This window comes from Epargyreus clarus, unplaced genomic scaffold (genome assembly GCF_041222505.1).
Source record: "Epargyreus clarus isolate Ecla_fem2 unplaced genomic scaffold, WU_Ecla_fem_2.2 ptg000007l, whole genome shotgun sequence".
NCBI lineage: Eukaryota > Metazoa > Arthropoda > Insecta > Lepidoptera > Hesperiidae > Epargyreus > Epargyreus clarus.
Window position 1 is genome coordinate 24,771,600 of NW_027332215.1, and position 21,767 is coordinate 24,793,366.

Sequence of the window (21,767 nt, forward strand, 5' to 3'; positions counted from 1 at the left end):
CTGACGTGAGACTTGTTTAACTTAAAGGTTACCTACCTACATTGACATTCTTCTATAACAATGTAAAGGGAATCGAAGGGCAAAAAGCCGTAAAGCCTCAATGTTTGACTTCACGTAATGATTGTTAAGGGCGTCGCCATAATAAAGTAATAGTTTATCGCCAGTACTGTGTGTTCATCCGTGCGTCATAGGCGCGCCCTGCCCGCTACTTCATAAGTTTATCCTCGATAAGCTATAAAATTAAAAGTTTAAAGCCCTTTCAGTTGAGTGGACAGCTTCAATTTTACTTTTATTTGAACTAAAATGCAATTTAAATTATTAAGATGAACTAAGTAGAGAGTTGTGGAAGAGTTGTTGAGTTTAAACTACTGAACCGAACTTGCAAGTTTGTGGACGGACACTTTTAAGAGCTTTCAATTAATATTCCGACCAATTGCTAAAATGAATTCGATGTTCGTGAATTCTGAAGGAAACGTATAGAGATAAATATTGGCAATAGCTAGAACTTTATACAAGTTCTCAGCGCTTAACGAAATGATTGCGAATTGAATTATAATTTTAATGCTTACCTAAAGGGATGATAACAACTACATTTCCTGACGATCCTCAACTTCTATGCATATTAAAACTCTGTAATTAAATCGCTTAAAAATTAAATGTTCTTTTCTTAAGATTTCTCAGTAGAAATTCCTCAGCAGCAGTGCATAACACACTTGTAAAGCAACTTCAATGAACGAAAATCTTTATCGTCTTAGCACATTTACATACACCAACCAGTCAAAGCGCATTCCAGATAATTTTCCATTTTCTGGTATCCTCCGCCCATTTCAAATGATTTTACTGTCTCTTTCCCTCATTAAGGACGAAATAGAGACATCTATACCTGTAGAATGTCGATAGGAAATAGGGACGACAAGGCAATATTATAAAGGAGGATTTGACGGAAATCGAAACGCTCCATCGGCTCGTCGGGCACTCAAACGGCAGTAAATCTATACTAATAGCGCAGTAATGAAGGAGGCTTATGGATACCAGGATCGAAAGGCGGGGTTCCATCAAGTATTGGCATTTAGATTTATTTTTATATGCGAGTGCTGTATAAAATGAGTATGTATCAGCTAAAAACAGTTTTAAAACACTGTTATTATCACTGAAGACTTAGAATCCAATATCCCGCGAGGATCAAGTCAGCAATTGTTACCATTGACCGAGATGGGAATAAAATACTCAATGATTTCTTAAAACTGCACATGATTATGTTTACGTTTGCTTCTTATTAGATTTCTGAAGCAAAACTCAAGTAATTCGTAGGAGTTACTTGATAAGATAAGTCAGTTTTTTCGTTTGCTGACTTATCTTATAATTAAATAGCTCTTTTGGGAATACTTACTTGGAGGAACCCGTATTGAAATTTGTTGCAGACCACCAACTTGGCATAGTTTGACACCAGATAAGTCGATACTCTGAAATAAAAAAGTAAATGTTAAATACGATACAATTTTTTACTTTTGTCTCGACACGGAAGCTATTTTGCTGGCACATACACTAAATACATTGTGTATTAAACATACCTATATATCATATCCTTAAGCTTAATTAGTTCGTAAGTTAAGAAAATAAATTTAAGATATTTTACTTAAATATGCCGAAATCATGGCTTCCATGTTCCAGCTGTGGATTAACGGTTCTCGCCCTACACCTTATCGTAGTCAGTCATGAGCTGATAGGTTTTTCCCGTCACGATGTGACAGAGGCTTTTTCAAAGACGTAAAATAACTCTGCATTTAAGCCAGCGACGATTTGGCCACTCATGTTTTGAGCCAATGTTTTAACCAGAGGCGACTGTGATTACTTTGAATCAATCGGCCAAACTTCTTTATCGCCAATTTTATAAAAAATATCCAGATTCAGAGAACCTAAAATGAAATTTTCGAGTCTTCTCGTGCCACTAATGGTTTACCCCAAGGCACGTGGCAGCTACCCGCTTACAAAGCGTAAAATATCAAATTCAAATACACAGAAGTGATTGGCAGCGTAGGCCTCATGTAACGTACGTCGCCCTCTCATTGGTGGCAGAAGCTTGATATAATTTAAATATTGTCAGCCCGACGGAGATTCTCACCTTATTGCAATTTATTTCGCGGGGAACATTATTCAATTTGCTCACCTCGTGATGCATTAATAAATATATATATCGAGGGCCGTAACCCCGTCCTAACACGCCCTGATTCAATTTCATTCGCAATGAGACGAGGTGATGGCAATATTAATTCGAGGTTGATGTCTAATAATTTGAACTGAGAATTGCCAGAAAAAGCCGAAAAGGTTTACATTCATTTCACATGATACTATTCTTCCACAGTTAATTTATTTATTTCTGTTGTGGTATCTAACACGGACACGATTAGGATACGGGCACGCAGTTCACACTCATTTATCTGTGCTATGCTACGCCCATTTTTGCCTTATAACAACAATGACACACGTCGCTGTAGTCTAGTTGGAAGACGAACAATTTAGTCATCAGGAGTAGCCCGAATCTGTGACCGACTCGAAGAAGTCAAGCCATAACGTGTAGTGATTTTGGTAGTCAAACAATAATTCACACCACTTTCAAAATACATAAGTGATCACTTCATTTCTACAAATTACCGGTATCCGTTAACATTCAATTGAATACGGTAGCAATGGGAGGAGCAAACCAGATGCAGAAGGTCTAGGAAGCTTCCGAGCGGATATTAAGGACCGCCGCAAACACCTTGCTACCGAGAGAGCCTTTAGGAGCTCAGTGATTTAGTGCAATGCCTCTCATTGCTAAACGGGGCTTTGTTCTAAGTATACAAATAGAATTAATTAGATTTCACAACGTTTGTAATTATCAATATAATATTTTTTATCGTCATTATGATAAAACGTTTCGGACCGAAATACTGACTCCTATACTTTGTAGCGTTTTTAATTAATAGATACAATACTAATAAAAAGAATGAGATTAGAAAAGATATAACAATGCCATTTGTTTGGCCTCTCACACGGAACGTTCAGTGTTCGAATTCCTGGGCAAGAATATTTTGAGCTACCTCCTCATCGAAAATCGGAAGGTATTAAAAATTAATTAACAAATCGACTTAAAAAAGGAGGAGGTTTCTTAATTCATCCGTAGATATGTTTTTTATGTTTATACAAAGATAACTTCGTCGTTTATGAACTGACGAGCTTTTGCCCGCGGCTCCGCTCGCGTTACGACGTAATATTATTAACTAAGAAGATTTATTCAAACTTTCATCCCCTACTTTATCCCCTTGGGGGTAGAATTGATCAAAATCCTTTCTTAGCGGATAACCTACCTAAACTAACCTACGTCATAACATCTACCTGCATGGCATTTCAGCCCGATCCAGTGATTTGGGCTATGCGTTGATAGATCACTATGTCAGTCAGTCACCTTTGAGTTATATATATTTAGATTTTGATGACTTCTTTTGGTGCAAAGAAGATATGTCAAAGGTGAAATAGAGGGGAACTTTAAAAAATTGTATAGGGGCAACTGGTACATTTGTAAGTTTTTTCTTTAAACGTTAGTATGTCATCACTAAAAAGGATGAATTTTTTTTAACAAAAAATACAACCGGCTTCTATGTCACTACAAAGTAAAAAATAATTGAAATAAATGTTGGTTTATTACATATTTCTGAAGTCGGCACTCATATTGTACACGATGTTTACGCCCTTATCCAACGAAATTTATTGAGCGAATCATAACTCTGTCTATATTTATATCTATAATTTTCAAAGTCCCTTACGATTAAACTTCAGCCGTACAAGTAAAAACGAAATAAATCTTCCCGCTTTCTACACGTAAATATCAAATGCAAATATTCCAAAAATTAGTAGTTATAAACGTTATCAAAGCTATCCAATGAACCAAAAAAGTCGAAATCCTAACATTTCCTACAAATGGTAGGGCGATTGCAAAAAACTAGTCGCGCGGCCAGTCGCCGGCCGGACTTCTCTAAACAATAATTGCGAGGGAGAAATAATAAAGTCGGCGCAGCGCAGGCCGTATCCGCTTGCAATAAAAATGTAAAACGCTACCGATAAGCGGCAGTACTAGAGGCTCGAATGTGAAACGATAGAGATGCGCCGCCACCGAAATATACATAAGTATCGATAGTAATTTAATAGTATTTTAATGTGATGTTTTAAGTTTATTTTTTTTAAGTTTAGACTGATCTAATGATTTTTAAGTCTAGACTAGATTTACTGGTTTAAGTCTACTTTGTCTTGTATATTGTATTATGTAGTACTTGGTCTTGTATACACAATATGAGAATCGATAACTAGATAATCATGTCCAAACGTGGGAAAATAGAGATGAACATGTAGGTAATGTATTATAGCAAACCTACAGTTTAGAATGCGTAAATTTACAACGGAGCATCTGTGATACATTCTCGCACTCTGCGATTTTTAAGTTTATTAAGGAAGTTTATTTCGATTTAAGTCGATATTTACGGAATATTACAAACTGTTTATTGTATGTATTGGAGCATATATTATGTTTACATTGCTGACATGAATGGACCGGTCTCATACAGTTTCAATCTCCACAGAGAAAAACCTTATTTTTTGTTATTTTCCGTAAAATAAAAGCAGTTTTGATACAAAAATGAAACGTCGACACTTGTAAGTAAATAAGCTCCGTCCAAACATCCCTAGGCGCGGGCTGCTTCAGTTTTTACGTCCGGATCAAACCGGCGGGTATTTTGTCACACAAAATATAAATGTAGCCTACTTCCTTCCTTCATTGGTCGAGTTTATCTGAGTGATTAATTACACCTTGTACGTACAACCGTGCGCGGCTTTCAACAGGCTAAATAGAATTTATATTTTTATTTTTATTTCATAGCGCACTCCACGAGCGACAGCCTAACGGTTAACTCGTTTCAGACGTGACGAGCTGTGACACTTCACTCGCTCTGTTATTAGTGGATTGTTGAAATGTCTTGCTTCGCGATTGCCACTTCATATTAACTGACATTGCTATCATTTTAAATGGTGGCCATACTTTTTATGACATACGATCCCTTGTAATATCTACTTTACCATATTTGCTGGAATATCAGTTGTAAGATATTAAGTTAAGACTCTCCGGTAGATCTCGAGTAGAACTTCACTCCTAATTGTGATTGATTGCAAATATCTATTAGCGGCAGTGACCACTTATCATTAGACGAAAAGCAAGCTCGTTAGATACTTTACTTACATCGCACACACAGAAAATAAGTATCCATTGCAATATGTCCACATGATGGTAAGTGGCCAACGTCACTCATGGACATCTATTACTATCCATATGAAACAGAGATTCTACATAGAGCATATCACAGACACGTTGCCAGGAGTGAAGTAATACGGACGCCTCACATTTAGGAAAGTCGGCTAATATCGACACCTTTCCACCGAAACGCAAGAAATGCATCACACTGGAACTAGATTTGGCGGTGGTGCCTCTCCCTCGAACCTTACTGGTTCTAATACGACATTATTGTTTGTAAGAGGGACTGATCTTGTCTTATTAATAATATCACGGAAGCCCATCAAGTTAGGAACACTTTATAGCTACAGCGGAAAAAACAGATCACACGCACACACATCATCATCACACGGGCGTCAAAATGTTGAGGTCTACTGATAAGCCTCGATACACAGCTGCTAAAAAATACTTAAAGCGAAACATTGATAGGTAGTTAGGTAGTACGTCTGTACAAGTCACGTCACTATTTTAATAAGCTCTAAACTCAAACTTTTATTTAAACTTGATAGTAGTTACTATTACTAACTAATCACCAACAGTCATTCACTCTCTCCCACTCCCACTGCTGGGAATGGGTCCTTTTTCAAACTAAGCTGGGCATAGTCCGTATGGTGGACCATGCTGGCCCATGCGGCTTGGTAAAGTTAAACACCTTTGCGAATATTTTTATAAGAAGTAGTTGAAAATACATTATACTTCCCGGTTAAGGCCAGTGATTATTGTATTAGAAAATACACCGAGAGCGAGTCAAACTCGCACCGGGGGTTCCGTACTACGAAATCTTCATTTCATTTTTAACCGACTTCATTATTTTTAGCATTTATTCTTGTGTCATCCACAGAAGTATATATATATTGTGAAAATTTTATCTGTCTACCATTTACGGTTCAAAAGGTAAAGCAAGAAACGCTGGGAAAATAGCGTGTCTTGTATGTTGACTAATTGGAGTCTTTGTAATTGGCTTCCGTTTTTATCCTTGGGGTACGGAACCCTAAAAAGCGTATCACTTAGAAAAATCAGAGGACCATGCTTAGAATTTAAGCGCTGAAAACTAATGTGAAATATGTATACCACAAATAAAAGCTATCAATACTAATACATATTTAGTATTAATGTTTATTAAGTTATTATATATAATTCATTAACTTAGCCGCAAGTTAATTACGCAATATATTATTTAGCAACGCCAAACCAATATGGAATAAATTCTCGACGCCGCTTACATTAGATTTAGATATTAAATCCCATATTAGCGCTGCAACGTTACGGTATGAATACAATTAATCAACATTAGCCGACTATTAAATAATATTCCAATTCTGCAGTCGAGAGTTAGGCAAATTCCACTGTAAATTACATATGACATAACAATAATTAAATTATCCTTGCGAATTTTAAGCCGATCAACTATCTAGATTTAATTTAGATTGAAACAGCATAACCATTAGGTACACATTATTTTTAATAGAATATGGTTTTTTAAAGTTGTTTATGGAATTAGTGGCAATATTTGAAGTCTTAAGTTACCTAAAGTAAGAATCACGCCAATGAAGTCCCAAATGATAGTACCTCACTGGTGCTTTACTATTGGGAATAACATTCTAGGTACCCTTACATATATGTACTTACATCTTTTTATATGCCAGAGCTGCTATGTCCAGCTATGTACCTGGACACCTGGACACCGATGTACCTATACATCAGTACATATGTATACTCGGACATGTGTAAATTGAATTTAAAGTCAAACTGGGTTTTTCGACTGTAGTATAAAAAGTGTCTTCCGTATCACAAAAGTGCTAAGAAAATGTAATACCTATTACGTAAATAATATAAAAGATGCAAGCGATGCGCCCCGCGGCTTGTGTAGAACTCAACTCACCCAAAAAGTCAGTCTGCCTTTATCATTGGACAGTCAGTCGTTAGAGCTTGACGGAGCATCCCATCAGGCAGAGTTGGAGCAACGTGGTACAATATGCTCCAAGTATATTGTGATAACAGCAACGGTATATTCTGTGGTTGTGGATCGAGACTTGAACCCAGAAGAATGGTAGGGCACGGGTAAAAGATTTTAATTGATAACAATGGTCCGGAGGGACTTGGAAATTACACATGGATAAAAACAATTTGTGTGAACGATTTTTCTACAATTACTATCTATACGTAGTTGATATAAAATAAAGCTCGTAACAAAAGTATAGAAGAAAAACAACACAGGACTATTTATGGAGGAAGTAGGCAGTAGCGCCATCTACTGTCGAGTAGCAGAATGACGAAAGGCTAAGTACGGATAGTTATAAATTTATTTATTGTACATGGATTAACATATTAAAGACTATTGGACTATTGTTTGTTATTTTAAAACACTATTTGGATTACTTGATCTCCGTATGATCCAAAACAGATTAAGAATTAGAAATCCTACTTAGAAGATGTTACTTGTTTTAAATTTGCATCAATACCAACGAATGTATATTAAAAATATTGAGATTTCTGAATATAATTCCAAAGAATTTTTATTCTAATAAAACATCAATATAACAAATAAAAACAAAAAAGCCGTTACTATTACCTATTTGTACTTTGATTCCTCTTGCTTTCTGTAACTCCATCTAGATCAGTGTTTCTGAACTAAGTTTAGAGCGGCACAATCACGGTGCACGAAGTTAAATTACTTACTATTTGTACTTCTAAACAATGTTAACCTTATTTGTATACACCTATTTACTGTAGGACTATATTTCCAAACACTTGGCAATCTATAGTAAGATACACTAAAATATGAAATGAGGTAACAATTTAGATTAACAATAGGGATGGCGATTCTTTTCCAAAAAGATCGATTCTTAAATCGATTCGAATCGAAGTGTGATAAATCGATTTACAAAAAAACAAGGCCTAAAAAATCGATTCTCCAAAAATCGGTCTTTTCGATCTTTCGATCTTCGGTGTTTAAGATAGGGAAAAAAAACACGTCATACTAAACGAGCAGGTCAGGACCAAACAAGCACTGAAATACATATTAACCATCGGCAAAAAATGTCTGTATCCCATTTTTTAACGTTCAATCAACTTCAAAAAGATCTACTTTCGTATCTAGAATGAAAGATCGATTCACTGAATCTATTACTGGAGATCGATGAAAATAATCGTTCTTTTTTGTCGAAAAGATCGATTAATCGATCTCAGATCAGTATCAAATTAATGTTTTCGAAATTATCTTAGCAACTGGGCACAAATAGAAAAGTGTTGTTAATTTTAAGTTAATACGTTACGATGCATGTGAACCTTTACTATGTAATATACATATTTAGTTACCTACTGTTTACCAAATCACCTATTCACACTATGTCCAAAACCAAGTATGTAAGCTGCAACCTTCGTATGATTATGAACCTACTAGTATGTATGCAATAACAATTATTTTGACGAAGCCAAAAGCAAAAAGCTAACATTTTGACTACTAGCCCGGCATGGTATTACATACTATAAAGGTACACGCGCAACCTGTTAAGACGCACGCACACTCGACATACTCATACTGGTATTATTCCTAAGCTAAGCGTTGCACCGCCCTCGACGTTTATTTATTCGCAACTAAAATGTAAAAATGCCGCGTCTATCCGAAGATCGTGAGAAAGTAATGATAAATACATCAATTTGTTCATCGATCCGCTTTCTCGTGACGGTGAACTGTTTATTAGATGGGATATAAAGGATCGGCTAACCACAGCCGGCCGCGCGGCGTCCATATTTATTGAAATTACTTTTGATTGTGGAGTAATAAGTGCTTTGCAAGCCGGTAGCCCCATTTACCTTAAAATTAAGCGAGCTTTTTGTCTGAAAGGGCAAGAATAAGATGCTTTATATGTAGACGGCGCGGAAGCTTGACCGGCGAGCTCCAGGTGAGATAGGTCGGATCCTGATACAATGTTTGGCTGAGAAATGCTGACATCAGTTCACCGGTAAGGTCTACATGTGGGGAAGGTTAGCTGTTCATGATTTATTTTTACAGCGCGAGCATCACCTCCACACTGATCAATTTAGATTCATGTAATTATACATCAACATTAAAGTATTAACACATTTTATATAGGTGTCTTTAGTATAGTAACTGACCCATTGGTGGCCGTGACTACTTACTATTCAATGACGTGCATTGTCCGTCGTTGCATCAATTGGATGCAAATAAAACAGGGGTCAGATGTTAAAAGCTTCCGACTCTAACGTGATATCAAAATATTGGCACCAGAATATTTTATTACATTTACATACTATAGGTAATTAGATATTACGTTAATAAAACATTCAGAAATTAAACGAAAAAAATAGAAAATATATAGGTAAGTTCGTAAAATGTACATGAAATCTTATTGTCATAAAGGTGGGCAAAGTGGTTTTTATTGTACTAGTTGTCTTATAGTGTTTATGTAATAATAATATTTTCATTTAGAAATCTTTGGTGTGATTAACTTAAAATTAAATAAGGAATCAGATATTAGACATTTTTATATAAGATAACAACAGGGAGGTACGAAATGGTACACGTAGGTAAATACAAACATTGCAATTGGAATAAAAATAAAGCCACAAAAGTGTTCCTATATAGCTGAATATAAGTTTTATAAAAGGGATTCTTCCACAGAAATAAATGTTATTAAGTTCACAATTTTCTTTTGAGAAAAATGACAAAAGAGCAGGAGTCCTTTTCCAGGTCCTAACTGCCTAGAGTCTCATGGGATCAACCACTCGGCCGGTCAGAAATAACCAGTAGATGACAATTACTAGCCCACCCTTGCGGGTCCGGCAAAGCGGAGTCACCCGAGTCAATAAGCGGCTATTCTCAGGAAAATCACTTCTGCTCCCAGTACTAATGGTACCGGAGTTGTATTTATGCAGAGAATTCAGAAAATTTCAATAGCGTGATTCAGGTTATACGACCAAAAAGGCACTTTAGATCATGGAGATAAAAGCTTCTTTCAGGTTAACACGTTTTTCCCAAGCATGCGCGGTAAAGTTTTAGTAAAATGTCAAAGCTTAGGGATGCTATTGGTGGCTTCAAAAAACTAGACATGCGCAATGTAAAGCTCGCTAAATTTTAAGCCTTAGGACATGCGCGAGGCGGACCCTTCGTGGATGATTATTCGGACCTGCGGGAATAGAGCGAGAGTCTACCCTCACTTATTGACATTTAATCGGGAGCTTTAGCAGCTTAGTGCCGTGTCGTGTACAGTTTGAATTAAAGTCACTGTATTTGTGAATGATCGTTTAAACTGGGTTATATTCTTGTTATAAAACTTTCGTAAAGTCCCTTTTGGGTGTATTGTGGACGAATATAGTCACAATATAATATATAACTATATATATATATATATAACTCTTTAATATACGTATGTTTACCGGTGCATACATAGGTATGTAAATGTATATATGGGCGGCGAGACCTTTTATAATATATAATATTAATTATCATGTTAATTTTGATTGTCAATGTGGAATTAATATTTAGATTAAAATATGGACGACTTCCGGTAGTACTTCAAAACACTTTGTTAGTCATACCAAATAAATTATATGAATTATAATAATATTAAAATATTTATTCTCGTATTTTTAAAACAATATTTTAAATATAATGTTATTTTATTAATAGTTAAATTTATTGTGAATCACGTCACTTGTTATAACAAAACAAGTGATGTCAGAGGGTAGTTGTTACGCTGTTTGTCACTCGAGTAGTATTTAAGTCCACGCGCTGGTAGAGCGTGGTTCATTCGCATTTAGTCAGTCGTGTAAGCCATTACTCTGCCCGAATTGTAAATAAAAGTGAATAAAAGTGATTCTCATATTAAAGTAGTTTCGTTCAGTTTATTAATAAAGTGCGGTAGTGGGATATCGCCGACATATACATACATTTACATTACGCACATAAGGTACCTATTCAAGATTTGTGGTTAGATGTCATAGCCTTATTGTTAGCCGACACCAATTATTACTTTATAACAGCATAGTTAAGCACTGTTGTGTTCTCGTTTGAAGTGTGGTAAGGTGGGAGACAATTACGTGATGCGGAACTTCGACTTTAGATCTGGGTCCTACTATTGGTAAAACTCTGATTCTATGTGTGTTTAAAGGCTGACAGCGACTACTTACCATTAGATGAAAACTGAAAACTTGTTTGCTACTTTAGATTAATAATATTCGATTGTTAGCAATTTCAATTGTTTATCATAATGTACGAAGTTTAATCGGAACATCGGTGAAGACCCTTAGGCTTAATATAAAGGGTGGTATGGGCCCCATCCCCTAGCGTCACGGAGTTGCGCAATGGAATACTAAACTTTGACAGGAGTTTGCGTACGTAAATTCAAACTAGGATTGAATTAAACTAATATTTATGTTGGTTATATTGGTGGCTAAATATTGCTGAAGTCTGTAAAATGATGACATCTAAGCAGCTAAATGTTTGGAGCATGACTTTATAAAAAGCCGTGTTCCTAAAGCCTAGTGATTTTTACATAATATGTTTATAAATATTACCACACTAGTTAATAGATAAAATAAATTTCAATAACAGTAACAGAGATACGAAATGTTAATAAAGTTTCGAAATAAACTTAATTTACCAATTATCTTAATTGACAAATTGTTGAAAATCGACTTTCTTGTGTAAATAACACTTAACAAAATAAATATTAAAATTAAATACTATTAATATAAATACCGTAAAGGTATAAGCTGGTAGCAGATACAAAACACGTAGGCGTATAGCCATTTTCCATTTCAGAAAGTATGGTTTGCTACACCGTCATTAGAATATTATTGAGTAAGCAAAAGGTACAACAAGTTGCATATGCACGGTAGCACATGCAAAGGAAGCATTCGACGTCTCTTTTATACAAATTTGGAGCGTATGAAAGCGGTTTCATGAGCGCAGCGAGTAAAAACTGTAGTAGGAATATAGAATGCGTGTAATAAACTTAATTCAGGAATTGGTGATATCGAGTTTGAATCACATGTCGATGGTGGAGATGTAGCAGTTAAGTTTATTTCGAGATAATATCCTAACGAACAGTCGTCTAATTGGATCGTGTTGCTTGTGCTGGACACGCACTTGTCAAGGAATAAGTGCGAATATATGTGTCTGTGAGTACCTATGGCCCGTTTGTGCAATAAGTGACAAGACTCTTCACTACCCCTAGGGGTTTTCTTTGTAATCATTCTCACAGTTCACAATGAATGTCAAGAGGATATAAGATTATTAGATTACGTTTAGCTTGTCTAATTAATCACGTCATACAAAAATCATAGTATGACAACTAACCACTCACGTATAAAATTAAAAATATGAAAAACTTTACAGATCCTTTTGGTAATGAGGCATTCCGCTTGTAGGTAGATTATGCGTCCGCTTGCAATGTGACCAGCAGTTATTATTGAAACATAATAATTTGCAGCGTGTATCGTGAGTAGGATGCGTAAGGAACGCTTCGAGTCCACTTGTTTATTATATTTTTATAATTCCTAATGAAGGAGTGCGTTCGTTGGAAGCGCGCTGCGCTTGCGCATGTGTTATTTGCAAGACAGGGGAAGTATGCACACTGAGGAATCAGGTCGCGTTGCTCAGCTGTAATGTAAATATCCATGTCATACGATAGTTTGCGTATTTTATTAATAGGTGAGGTATGATATCTGGGGAATATCTATTACGATTTAATTTATCTATATCAATTTCATTATATCACGTATCAAGTAGGGCAGTAAATGTTGTAGAAGTACAGGCTTCTGAGACCAGAATAGGGCTACGATACCTCCTGCCTGTCGTATGAGGCGACTAAAGGGGGCTTTAAGAATTGCGGACAGACATAATGGGAGCTCGAACTGCACGACCATCGTACCCACCGGACGGACGGTGTGGCAAGCATCATGCTCACCTGGGCAGAACCCAACGGGGCAACGCGCTCATAGGACTCCGGTTCCTTTAGAGATCCTAGAGTTCTCTATCCAGGACCAAGGACGGCCACCGGACGGTTTTGAGTGCGGAAAGAATCCCACATAACATCTTGTCGTTTCCACGGCACCGAGTAACTTTTGAAGGTTTTCCTCTCGTAATAATAAAGATATTTAGTTTTGTACAGAGTCTACATATTCATACTGATTATAAAACAGTGGTTTACAGAGAGTTTAACGTTATTATATTATTAATTCGGTTATTCATATTTGTTATAATTTAATGTTAAATTTATTTTAATAATATTTAAGCTTAATTATAATAAAAAACGTTCTTATTACTGATCGAAGTAAAAAACATAATATTACAGTAATTAATATAAACCAGAAAATATCCGACAATATCCACATTATCCACGAATTATCAAATCACTAGTATAGCTCCACAGTGTGTAAAGACTACTCCTATAGTTAACACGCTATATGCAAGAATGTAGAGACGCCCGCCCGAGGGTAAGGCGTTTTGTGAATTTTATCTCAGAGCCTACTCGCTTACGCAGGACATGCTGTTTTAAATCTCAATTAGGCACCGCCCAAAACAAAAGGATATGATAATAATTTTATGGCTACCGACTATAATAATATTATCGATTTGAAGAAGCAAGTTTGTATACGTGTGCTTATTGAGGTTGGTTAATAATATTTAGGTAAATAAATCACGTATGACAAACTATTAAAAATGTATGTCATCCTTTATAACATATATAAAGTATGACAACACCTATGGTTATTTAATTCATGTGTTTGTTTTTAGTTTGTAGTCTTTGGCCTCTCTTTGGTCAGAATACGGAGAATTTGTTATTACGTAATATTTACAAATATTGTTTTTATTAATAATGGGATAGTGATACAACTTAGATTTGAGATACCGTGAGAAATCTTCTTTGAAGAACAATAACTTACATTATTTTTATCGTTACCATTTCATGATGATCCAGTTAAGTGTAAGGAACAGGCCTACACGTTGGGGCTGCATCGCGCCAGCCCTACACGATGCTTACGCTGCATCGTGCCTTCGCGGAACGGTCAACGCTGACGGGGCGCGTACCTCGTGCAGGTGGCCGTCCTCCATGGGAACAGTTCACCTCCATCGTGGAAAGTGACTCTATCTATCATAAATATCTTGGTACAAGTTTGTGAAAAATTTAAATAAAATTATTAACACTAGAAAGACCGGCGCCGTCAATTTGACGGTTTTATGAAATTATTCGTACATAACCAATGACATTTTACATCGATGTACATAACTTTTTACTTGTGGTTTCAACCACTCTGATATTTTATGACTTTTTCTAAAGTATTGTTTTTGAAGTATTTATATAAAAATAATACTCGTAATGCTTTTATTTTTAAAATTCCAAATAGTAATACCTATAAGGGCCACTGCCGTCAATTTGACGGTATAGTAAATCAAGTCACTTGCTCGGTCACGTGATACGTAAATACACATGTTATTATAATTTTGAACAAAGTTGTATTTATTTTCGCTTATATTTGACAATTTCTAGTACGAATAATTATATTATTGAGCATTTTGCGGTCTGTAAGTCTACTTGTGTCAGTAGGTAAAAGTATATTCTTCACAATGAGCATACGCCGTATATACTATATAATGGAGTGGAAATAGCACAAGAATTAGGTAATATCTAGTGAGAAGAGCGATGTTACTAGTATATCAGTGCTATAAAGAAGAACTGAACCTTTCGATTCACTATCTGAATAGCAATCATCATCTTTCTTCAACTCCGAGGAAGATTTACCACTAACAACAATTAGTTACTATTGTAAAGGTGGAAAACATATTAGAACTCGAGCTGGATGTAGATGCCGTATAACTAGTAGCTTACATCTGAATTTGGCTCACCATCGACCACCTACAAGGTATTAAACGAGGACTATATTCAATATTCATATTCATATAGCCATAGAGTCGCAGAGTGGACATGTACTGAAAATCAAAGCAACCGCGGGCGAAGTCACCAAAACGTGTATTTTACAATATCCTTGATCTAATTTGTAAATAATCCAAGCTTTTATCTTGAATTACATATAGTAAGAAAACAAGAAAAGCGATGTCTTGTCATATTTTTCATTCTGCCGCTTGTGAAACAACTTGATGCAGAACATTAGAATAACAGAAGTAATTTGACAATATTCCGAAGCTTAGACAATTATGGTGTTGCTGAGGAAGTTGAAGCTACTAAATAACACACAAAATAATAAAACACGAAAGTATTTAATAACGTTAATTGCATTAAAAAAAACATTCTTGTGATATTTGTTACATGACCAAAAACAATCGTTTTGGGTAAATTGATACCTAAAATATGCAAATAAAAGCTAACTTTATCGCCATATATTTACTTATAAAATGAAGTAGCAGTTTTTGGGACTTTAATTATTATTTGTAACATTTATCGTTCTTATTAGTGATCGAAGCATTTATCACAATTATATTACTTGCCGTCAATTCGACGGCAGCGGGCTTTTTAGGTAGTGTAAGATGTCCGGGCCTTCTAGTAGTAGTGGGCGATATAAATCGATATTTCAAAAAAATATCGATACATGTATGCGATATATCGCTTCAATCCGATATAATCGAATCATCTAGTATCGAATGTAATATCGCGATATATTTCATCCGATATATCAAATATCGTGGTACACTCCATTTTTATTCTTTATATCTACTTAATTATTCCTTTAAATCTGGAACATTGTCAATGTGGCATTTAAATATTTTACTATGGTGGCTAGCTCAGTTCCATCTGAACGACTTTTCTCAAAAGCCGCACAAGTTCTTATACAGCGGAGAAGCTGATTACAAGCCAAAAGGGTAAATAAAGTTTTGTTTTTGCAAGGTTTCGAGAAAAAGTACTGGGATTTATAAATCTTTCATTGGATTCTTCTTCGAAAGATTTATAAATAAAGTTGATATGTTTCATCTCTCTAAACTGTTTTTACTCATAATTAACCTGATCCCTATTTAATATTATAGACTAGTTAAATACAAATAATTACGATATTTTTAAAATATCGATATATTTATTCGATATATCGCAAAGTATCGATATAACATTACGATATATTATATCGAAAAAAATATCGATATATTTTTAACATGAACCTTCTAGTGTAAATACGTTCGCGTGTATGTACGTAAATAGACTTTTCGATTCTTACCTCGACGCGCAGCTCCCATAACTATCTGATAAATATTTATTCAGTTGTCGATAATACTGGAAATCACAACGATCTGTCATGCAGAAGAGTCACGTTATCTTTGTCCGTGGTAATTCTAGTGTGCGGGTATGAACAGCGTCGCAACAAGAGGCTCGCCTGATGAGCTGCACGGCTGTGAATTTGCTAATCCACATACGATAAATAAAATTATTTATTTTATTTATTATTAGCTGACCCGGCAAACGATGCCATATAAATAAAAAAATGTTGAGGGTGAACAACCCTTATCATATAGGGGTATGGAAAATAGATAGTAGCCGATTCTCAGACCTTTTTTTTTTGGTCACGAGGGGGAAACCTTCAAAAGGTACCGTAGCCCTATTCTGGTCCCGGAACTACAGGGACCAGCCGATTCTCAGACCTACTGAATATGCAAACAAAATTTGGTGAAAATCAGTGAAGCCGTTTCGAAGGAGTACGGTAACTAACATTGTGACACGAGAATTGTGACGAGAGAATTTTATATATAAGATTTATGCACACACAGTTACGAGAATAAAAACAAACACATATAAAGAAATAGTATGTACAAATTGAAAATTAAATTACGTAAATATTAATTAAAATATTACAATTAATACAAAAAAATCGACATATAAAAAAAGATGTGTAATGTTTATAGTAGATTTTTTTAACTTTATAAATCAGCGTAAAAATTTATCAGGAAGACTTTTAAACTTGATTGATTCGGATATTTATCGGATTCCTAGAAAAAGTGTTGGGGAGCGCATACAATATTTTTTATCACAAAATATCTAGCAAGTGGCGCTCATAATCCTAACTACAATACTGGTTATTAGTAGATGTACCTACCTACTCGCATATAAATATTGATATCGAAGTTTCAAGTTACAACTTACAACAGTCAGAAAGCCGCGCTTGGTACTGAGCTCGATGTAGCAACATTAGAATTTGATTTTGCGACAACATTAGTTTAAAATTGGCGCCCCAAGCGCCTCGCTGGCAGAAATACGACCTCAAATCATGACAAATTAGACGACCACGGCAACTATAAAGACATGCTCTGTCGGTTAAATTGATTCCCTATTTGACTACGTATTACGACCATAAAATCATATATGGCGAAATTTAGCGCTCTTGAAATTTGTCATCATCTTATTCTTTTCCACTGCTTAGCACGGATCTCTTCTCACAATTACAAGGGTTTAGCCACATTCCAACACGCTGACCAAATACATATTAAGATTTTTACAGAGTTCTTTCAATTGAAATTCAGAGCCGCGGAATGATGGGACAAATATTAAACCTAGTTTTTATAGCCCATTACAAAGGGATTTTCAAGTTATCTGGGTCCTTTCTAAAAACATGAACAATATAAGCTTTATTAAAACTGTCCATATTCCTCAACGTTGTAGCAACATCCGAAAAAAATTAATTCGTGAAATCGAATCATAGATAAATTTTCAAAGTGGACCTCGACACTAATATTATTATTGATATGTGTTGACTTTGATATAATATATCCCTAATAATTCATTAACATTATATTACATAGCTTTGTAAAAGAACAAATACAACATACGTTCTACTACAAAAACTATTAAAGAAAGACAGGTCAAAAGCTATGGCTTGGAAGACTCGACAGAACCGCAATATCTTCGTTGCGGAAACATTTGATGTCGGTTTGAGAATCAAAAGCTCTCGACCATTGGCGATATGTCAATCGGAGTTGTTGCCGAGATTGCCAATCATGCTAAAGTCGAACGAGACTCAAATGGATTGCACCAAGAACATTTCACCGAAAAATGTGGGAACGTTAGGAATAAACACTCTTATAGTGAACTAGAATTATTTGCTGATATTCTGTCCTGAACAGAAAACAATCTTCGTTACAAATCTATTTGTCAAAGAATCTATCTTGATTACGTGACACTCATTGTAATCAACAAATTTAAAAATTGAAATAGTATAATGCATAATCCTAACTAATATTATTAATGCGAATGTGAGTATGTTTGTAGGTATGGTGCATGTTTTTTTTAGTATTTATTTATTTATACCTATATATATACCTCAAACCGTGGGCGATGTCGCGGGTAAACGTCTAGTGTAAGAACCCTCTGTGGTTTGACTTTGGTTGAGCCACCGCCTATTTCTGCCGAATACAAGACACATACTTTTCCGAGGCATTCCAGCTTAGTGCTCAGGTATAGCAGCGAATCCGTGGCCGACATCAGGTGGGAATCTGGTCTCTTCTGGGGTTGATTGCAGAGGTCCGTTGGCGGTAGTGGCTATTTAACATCAGGTGGACTGTATGCCCGTTTGTTACTCTTGTGTAATAAAAATGTATTTTCCGAAATACAAATGCTCACATCCCTACCCACGTGTGAGCAAAGTGTTTCATCCGAGTCCGTACCTTATAATTCTAACTCATAAATTTCAGGCACAAATAATACATATCCCACCGCAATCGACTTCAGATTGATGTCAAGTCGTAACATTATGTTCGCTGGGTTAGTTGAACAGGCTTTCCTTTTCTCCTAAATACAAGTGAATCAACAATTCAAAACCGATCAATATCTAGATATGTGATATATTGTAAGTTTTTCAAACGTGGAGCATAAGACCCTTAAGTATATACCCACAAGTATGTAAAAAACAATGTTTTAAAATAATTTTCCCAAGGGACTTTGGAATAACCGCCATTATATTATCTTCTATTTTGATAAACGATATAAAAACATATGCTTATTAAAATCATTAAGCAAGCGCGAGATCCCTTTATCTATACTAATATTATAAAGAGGTAAAGTTTGTAACTTACTTTGTTTGAATGTAAGAGCTAATCTTCAAAAATAATGAACAGAAAGCTACACTATTAAGGAGTGTTATATTTTATTATAATTGAACAAAAAGGTCGGAAAAAAATAATGGCATATGTGTCTATATCAAGTTATCAAGTCAGCGGAAATTGGGCAAGGTATGATGCTTTACCGGCGTGCGCTGACGAAACGGTTCGGTACAGACGAACATAATGTTCGTCAAAAATGTTGTTCTTTATTAGTTCTACAGAAAAGTCCGCTTTACTTTATAGCTTTTATATTTGAATCACTACAAAAGAGTTTCATAAAAGTTCTCTTTCAGTTTAAGCGTATTTACTTGAAAAAAGCTTAACCAAATTAGGTTGCCAGTCATGAAAAAATGTATAAAAAATACTTTTTTAAATTAAATATTAATGCTATTATATGGTTAAAATTGTTTAGGGTATATTTTTTTTAATGCGGGATAAGCCGCGGGTGCTGCTTGTCCTTGTTTAATATAGAAATTAAATCATAGCTTTTCTTTGAACCAAGCGATAACGAGTTGATTTCTAATTACTATTACTACTTACTATGTTTATTTTAGTTTATATTTTAGGGAAATGTAAATATATATTAGTTTAGTTTGTGTCAACACTCGCCCGTACGCGCCAGAGGCAAGACTCAAGTTATTTCAACGCCAAAGTTACATTTGTCGCCAAGAAGCCTTAGAACCAAGCTGTTTGTTAACTTAGGAAGTAGGCAAGTATTGGCAACTGGGTAATTATTGAAGTATCAGAAATCATAAAACTGCTTGTATAATTATGTTATAAAATTAGTTAAAATTGTTGGAAAACTGTTACGACAGCCGGTAAGTTTGAAATTGAGATCATAACATTTCACCCCTAGACTCGGCTATCTACAAGTTTCAGATATGACATACCTAATCACATAACATACATCAATTAACGGTCAAAAGATATTAATATTTGTATTATACCTATCTCAATAATTTACAGGTTATACACATTCAGGTTATGAAATTATGATGATGCACTTTGAAATTTATGTGCACTTTGAAGTTTATATTATACTTATATTTTATTATGTACTCACGATGTACCTATGATAGATTTAAACACTGTACTTGGTCATAAAACATGATTTAAAAATTCTTCTTCCGGATATTTTTATCGTATATCCGTAGCAATGATATCAATACAGCAAGTAGGAATCTTAATACAGTTTAAAAGATTAATTGAGATTGACCTTTAATCACTTACTTAGGTCCCTTAAGGAATATAATTATTATAAAAATCCTTTAATAGGAACTCCTATGCATATAATCTGGACTCACTCACCGGCTCAAGCGCCTTGTCAAGCGCCGTGTCAATTGCTAAAGTAGATCTTCATATTTGTGATGTTTTCAGTAGACCCACTAAATTCTGAGGGGCTGAAGGACGAAAATAATATAAAGAATTGTCGTCGTGATTTCTAACGTTCCGAGAGGCCCAAAGAATTTCTCTGATGTAGTAGCGCGGGAGACCCTGTTAGAGGCAGTGATTTAGACTAATTTAGACTTTGTTTTATTTTTAACCTATAGGTACCTACATTACTTTTGTTACAGTACTTTTTACATACCTACCTAATATTAAGGTAAGTATATTATTAGAAGAAATTATAATTTAATTCACCAACATCAAACAATGATCTTTAAAACGCACAATGCCATACCAGTTTCTAGTGGGAAGCTTAGTGCGCTTCTGTGGAAGGGTGGATAGCGACTGACTTACACTAAGCGACTTATACGAAACAAGCAACGTAGCTGTCATTGGGTGTAACAACAAATCTTTGCTCCAGGTACAACCCCTGTTCTAAACAAAGTTTTTAACAAATATCCATGGGTGACAGTGGCCATTCACCATGAAAAAGACTGTGTTTACCACGTCACCCCTATAAAAACAACCATAGAAATTAACAATTATTCCTTGTCTTTAACAGAGCAAAGGGTGAAGCTTACTTCAACTCAATTTGGCAAGAGTATTTATTGAGGGCACTTGTGCCACCACGCCCTAAAACCACCGTACATTTCGCCCTTTATTTAATTAAGTTCCTACAGAACACACCCGTTTTATATCCATGAGGTAGAAAATTATCGTTTTATGCAATTTAATATCATTGAGACGACGTACATATGCGGTTTCGTATGCACAAGACATCCTGCGCGGTTTCGGGTTCAATTCTGTCCGAGCAGACATCTGAATTGATTTTTTTGTAAATACGTAATAACTATAAAATATTTAAAGATGGAAAGAGTTATTCGACTCCAGAGACACCATTATCAGCTTGGCTTATTTTGGCTGGATCTTAGTTCAATTAAAGATGTCGGATTTTCACGAAGAAATGAAAATCCGAACACAGGTGTGCACAGAATCATG

At 35.3% G+C, this 21,767-nt stretch overlaps 1 protein-coding gene across 1 annotated transcript in view; it reads right to left on the reverse strand.

The window, feature by feature from the left end:
• The window catches only part of LOC140743721 (protein bric-a-brac 1), a 393,179-nt gene that overhangs the window by 363,540 nt on the left and 7,872 nt on the right, over window positions 1-21,767 (reverse strand). Inside the window, exon 2 of the mRNA XM_073075232.1 lies at window positions 1,391-1,463. The gene's annotated coding sequence lies outside the window, so the exon portion shown is untranslated. The remainder of the gene's footprint in view (window positions 1-1,390; window positions 1,464-21,767) is intronic.